Genomic DNA, 6,653 nt, shown 5'->3' with positions numbered 1-6,653 from the left:
GTTGAAATTAAGCTTTCTCTTGCGCTTCATTGTATCTCTCACATTGTTCGAAAGTGTTTTGTAATACAGCTAGTAATCCCTCTTTTTCGATTCTCTTCGTAATTGTTTAATTACTTTACGATCTCAAAAAATATTTTGACATAAATAACTACTCTCATATATATGTATAAGATAGTTTGAAAAATTTATATAAGTAAAAAAGTCTAAATATCTTTTTTTATAGTAAAACAAATAGACAGTTTGAAAACTTTATATAAGTAAAAAAGTAAATATCTTTTTTTTATAGAAAAATTTTTTTCAGTTATATAAATATCTCAAACTATTTTATATATGAGAGCAGTTATCTATGTCAGTCAAACAAGATATTTTATTTAAAGAGCATCTTTTATATTATGTGGCATAAAATTGCATTTTGTTGACAAGCTTATAAATTCTTCTTGCTCATAAAGTTTTCAAGAGAAAAAGACGAAAATACGGAAATTTAACAAGGAAAATCATTTTTTCCTCTTTCGAATCGTCCTCTTTCGTAAGTGTGTGTAGACTGGCTAACGACAGTATTACATGTGTGTCGTATTGCAGTGCTCTTGTCCTTAAAATTGGAATTTGTACGTGGTCACATCGTAATGGTAGACAATGTTGGGATATTGTTAGACCACGGCGATAGAAACCAATAGCGAGGCAGCCAGTGGTCTGGGTAAATTTATTCACAACATCGTGGAATATTTATATGCGCTGTATCATGCATGGAATCGACGCGTTATTCAACGCATTACCGCAACGGGGTTGAAGTTAATTATTATTGAAATCGATGCGAATGTGTGCATGCATGAAACATTTTCGGAGCCTCATTACAACTGAATAATGTTACGCCCGTACGCCGACCTATTTTTAATGATCCTTTTAAAAACGTTCGTTAACGAGACCGTCATTTTATCCTTCCTTTTCCCCTTTAATACTTTCTGAATAAATGATGAAGGAGTGTTGGCGTCTCTTCATACTCTTCATACTCTTCATACTCGCTTCATATTCAATATCTCAACAAGACCGAGATGCAGCTAAAATTAACGCAATTCTCTACATTTATTTTTGCATGATTACATGATCTGATTTTCTCTCTTTTCTTTTAAATTAAACATTGCCAACGAAGTGATAGTCCATTCTAACACGATTGAGTTTGCAGAACCGTACGCCCGGCGTATTTCATCCTTGTTCTTGATTCATTTACTTTGTTCACGTGTCATATGTAATTATAGGCGAGGAGATAAAGAAACTCTCATTTGCTCATCAAGAGCAACGCATCAGTTCTCCGTTGCGTGTCTATTATGCGGCACAGAGAAACGTAATTAATTAATGCGGCCTTTGGCATTAAGAGACAGAGTCTTCATTCACTTTGTACTTGATAAATTGAAAGAAGCCTACATGGCATGTCCATGGTCTGTGAGGAGTGTCAACGTAATGTAGCTCATCCTAAAAGCCGTTGCTACTTTAACCGTGTTCCCTACGCTTTAATATCTTTCGTTCCATAATTAACTCACGCTCGCGTATCACACGTGATATCATAATGCGCGCAGAGTTTGTATGAATTTGATTATCCTACATTTTTTAAAGTGCCTATTTCTTATCATCTAAGATCCCAGCTTGACGAAAAATAAATGATTCGATTAAAATCGTTTACATTACGTTGCCTGCTCATGTCGTTCTTACAGAAAAATATCATGGTTTATTTAATCGGATAATCCAATTACATAGTAACAAACGGATATATCTTAAATCGTATATTCGATGAAGAGCATGATCGGACATATCCGGTGAAAGTATCCATCATTTAATCGGAAAACAACGTTAACCGGAAACACTAATCGGTTTATCCGAAATTTTTCTCAGTGTACAATTTACGATTACCGTTAATGTGACGCGTATACTTGGCGCGAGACACTACCATGTCTCTTGATCGCGTTATTTCTGTAGTATGTAACATGACACATTATTCCATTTCTATTTTCACTCGCCTCCAAGACGGTTTTCCACAGATAACTCGCCGATCTCCGCGACTGTAATTTTATACACCGAATTCTTGCCACGGCGGAAATGCGCGCGCGGGATGGCGGGTAAATTTCCTCGGCGAGGGAATTTACGTCGCGTCAAGAGTGCGCTTATGATGCGAGACAGACTCTTGGACTGGTATCGAAAGTGCAGAATCTGACGTGGCTCATGGTCTCGCCCATTGATTCTAGTTTACGACCGGCGGAGTGAATGCGAGATACATCGTCGCGATATCTCCAGACAGTGCATCGGATTGACTTGCTGATGTTTATGACGCGATTCGCCGCAAAGCAGGGGATAACTCCGCAAGTCGCAGACATCGATTCTTGCTGTGACGTCGAGGGGGCGAGAACGATAAGCACGGGTGCTCCATTGTTGTGGCCCGATATCTCTGACCAGGCCGCACGTGGAAAGTACCTTTCCAATGTCGATATGACGACGGCACCGGGAAACCTAAACCTTATCTCGGCTCTCGAGGGACGTTACCGCATTGAAGAAACCGTTCGTACATTTCTCCAGCCATTCCCGCTCACGCCGCCGTACTTGGACAGGGTTGTTTTACGTTTACGGCCTGCTTGTGGTATTTAATGGATCCTAAAACATCCAAGTGCCCTTTACCAGCTCGTGCACGCGTTTACTCGCGGCTTGCAGGCATCGTGCTCCCTTTTTGTACATATCACTTACGCGGAATATCCCGCGAGTTCGCTCACCTGCCTCGTTGCTGCTTCCGTGGACGTTTACGGGGTGGCGGAGCGCCGTCAAATAAAGAACGTCCATGTTTGAGTAGGCCATATGCGTGACAAAGTTTATTTTTCTACCGCCACTTTGGCCAGCAAAGTGCGTTTCGTGAGAGAATTGCGATCAAAACGAAACTGGCTGTAAAAGCGGGCGAAGATGAAAAATACAGCGAGACAGACTTCTGCATTGAAACGTCACAGCAAGCGTCAAGAATTTACGCGTGAATGCTTGGATATTTAGAACTCGAACTTCTTCATCCTCAGCTCAAGGAAAAGAGGAAGTTGCTTTATGAAAGCTGGGGGCGCCACAATTTCAAGATATCGTTACTCCCTCGCTAACGTATATATACGCTAAGCATATGCGCGTTGACGTATCGCTTGCCTGACCCTGCAGCACGAGGAAAGAGAGCCGTACTCCTCCTCGTGAGGGTGTCACGGCCTCCGACATATCGATCAGTCTAGGAGTGCGGATATCACGAAAGTAGTACGCCCCACTTGCGCCGTGCTTTTATTATTCCGCGGCCGCAAAAGTAAACACGTAAGATCATAAGAATGCGCCGATCTGCCTTACCGGAAAATGAACGATATAGCGAGACATTCTCCATTCAAACGCCACAGCGTCAAGAATTTATGCTTGGATATTCAAAATATCGAGATCGAGTTTGATAGCGCGACAAACTGCAGCGGAAACGCGCGCGCGCGGGAGAGCTTGCTGATGAATCATTAGAACAAATCGCCATTAGTGTCCCGTAAATACGTACTGTTTCCCCGATGCGTCATTGCCGCCCCTATCGGTATTCGCCGCGAACAAATGGCGCCGCGCCACCCCCATGTATTATACATTTCCGCGCTGTCGGCGGTACGGCGACGCGGGCCAATATTTCCTGCGCGATAAATCACAAGTCCGGGTGGCGTGCATGACACCCCAAAGAAGCCCCGGGTCTTGCAGCGTTCACGGGCAGTCGGAGGGGGTGCAAACGCAGGGTGCATCGATAAGGGTCAAGGACGCGTGATGACCGCGCGGTTGGCGAGGTGCTCCAAATGAACGCACAATGCAAGTATGACGACCGCTTTAACTGTGCAAGGCGGTCACATAAGGTCACCGTGTAGGGTGCTTTAATATAAGGTACGATCCTAGTCAACGACTCTGCCTGCAGCCGCGGCCAGGTCGCATGTAACGACTGCAGTTCGCAGCAAGGTTGAGCATTGGCCGGGCTACCCTCATTGCTCGAACGAGGCCATTCGATCGTGCGCACGCGTTCGGCCACACGCGTTTTATGTCCCCTGATTTATTCCTATTCCCGATACATATATGTATCGCGGGAGGAAGCGGAAGTCTCCTATATCGTGAACGGGCGAAAGATACGATTCGGAAGACGACCGAAGGAGGATGAAAGCGATATGGGACAGGATGGAAGCGCCGGCTGATCGGATCCCGATCAGTGAACTCGCGCGCGCTTTGTGCGAAAGAATTGGCGATCTCGTTCGAGAAGGGGAATCGTGAATATGGCAAGTCCCTACGGGCTAGTAGTAGCGTACGGCAGACAGGTATTCGCGACTGAGAGGCGCCGTACATCTGCCAAGTAGATCAGCCAGTTCCGTGTCGTATCGTGTGCTGATGCTTATTTGGGATAATGCGCGTCTTAAAGCCGAGACGGCCTTGCAACGGCGCCTCTCGAGACGGGTTTTCACGCGAGTTCGAACGCGTGATACACATGTGGAGTGATTAAATTGATAGGGCACTGGAAGGTTCAAAATAACGTCCCGTAAAATTGGAATGTCCAGATTAGAACGTCTTTCTTACAACGTCTCTTGCGCGCACGCTTGCACTATCTGTCTGGAAGTAAACTCGACTTTAATTAATTTTTCTAACGGACAGGTAAAAAGGAAGTGGAAGCCAGTGCTTCGCTAGTCGACGATTGCGTCGCTATTATTGTGCTGGTGTTCACATTCGCGTCGCTGTATTCGCCGCGATGTTTGCCGGTGATTCTTAAACGGCAATCCCGGGCTGTCCGATTGGATTCGTTTATTTAGGAGAGACTTCAACTCGAGTGTTTGCAAATGCGACGTGCTCTCCGTTGAAAAGCACCGTAAAGCGTACACTTTTTAAAGAAGCCATTTGATTAGTGTCTCAGAATGGCCGTACATGCGCGGGTCGATTCCTTCAAACGCGAGACATTTTCCAGATGCCTTCGTCAAAGTTGAATTCTTTCGAGATTTACCGAGAAAGGATATGCAGCAACGTAAACCTTTGAGAACTTGCGTACAACTTGCGCTCCCTTGCCAAAACATAGTTTGAGTTCGCGATTCGAGTCTTACTTAATAATTTACCATGCAACATTATAGACTTATTATAACGCATGTAAATGTCTGTAAATCTGTTTACAACGTTTGCTTTATCGCTCCATTTTCGCATTATATAATTGCGCTTTATGGAACAGCAATTTTGGAGCAGCAAGTTGGGAAGCGGGCAAATTTGTTGCTAAAGTGATTAGTCTCCATGAAACTGGCGTCTTCCTTCTCCGTACTTTACTTCATTGTAAGGTACATACAATGAAACTAACAAACATGACGGCAGCATTCCGACATTCCAAAAGTTGAGTGTATTCCCTCCCTCCAAGTACAATCTAAGCGCGCAATTACAACAAATAATGAACCTGGGAAAGAATCAGCATTTAGATGAAGTATTAAAGGTATTATGTCCAAGTCCGGTTGGTCCCCTCTTTAAATATCGCGCGGCGCAATTTCACCGCTCGCGGAGGAGCGGACAGAACGGAATCCGGAAAATAATGCTGACGAATTATCGCGATGATTTCTTTCTCATAAGAAATCCGACAAGGGAGACAACTGCCGTAAATTTCGAGAATGGGCATGCATATTTAACGAACAAAGACGCGTTATTAGACGCGACCGGTGCTCAGATACATCCACTAGTCGGCGGGAATGATCCACGAAGCACTGAGTTACGATCCGCGTCAGCTCAATTTCCAGAAACACGGCGAAAAGTCAGGCGTGTTACGCGCACGTGACGCGCGCGCCCGTCGTGGAAATCAATCGCGGTTATACGCGGCGGCCACGGGGGTGGCTGGAATTGGAACAGCGTCGAGGTACTTTCAAACAGAGCCTCGTAAAGTGGAGAGAGAGCTCGCGTCGCTCCTGGTTTCGAACGATATCCACGAACTACATTTTAACGTCCTCTTCTCCCTGCCTCCTCCCTTTGCCCGCCCGTTGCAGTTCCTCTGTCGTTGCCGTCGTCCAGTTTGTTACGGGGGTACATCGTCCGACATCGTTGTACGGCCTTAAGCCTCGCGCTCATACCTCACCGCACTAAAGCACATTTAGTCCGACACTGGGAAATCCCAGGATTTCATAAAGCGTATCACGTACAAGTGCGCCGTAAATATGTATTACATTAGAGGAGAGAGAGAGAGAGGAAAAAGGCAGGGCCTTTTCCTAATGACATGTGCGCGCGCGTCGAACATTAAGCTCGCGCGTTCGTGCGCGCTACGTTTCTTGCAATTAGGTTGAAAAGGGGTCGATTCACGAATTAGCGCGATAAGGCGAACACGATATAGTATGGTCCGCGACCCGTTTTTAATATGTAATGACGGGCTTAGAACGCCCGAGGATTATACCTGGTGCTCATATCTAATTTGCAACGGAAAATGGGATCTATTATCTCGAATCGATAAGAAACTCGAATGATGCCCGAGCACTCTCTTTTAATTCCGATAGCGGTCATCGATAAGCATACGGATCGAGCGCGGGTGCTCGCGTATGAAACAATTATTATTTCCTGACGCGCACGGCTGCTATTTAATATTTAGGTTCAAAAATCATCGTGCTCAAGACATTTTGCATAAATCAATGATT

Source organism: Ooceraea biroi, chromosome 2, assembly GCF_003672135.1.
Source record: "Ooceraea biroi isolate clonal line C1 chromosome 2, Obir_v5.4, whole genome shotgun sequence".
Lineage (NCBI taxonomy): Eukaryota > Metazoa > Arthropoda > Insecta > Hymenoptera > Formicidae > Ooceraea > Ooceraea biroi.
Note: the sequence above shows the minus strand (reverse complement) of the source record.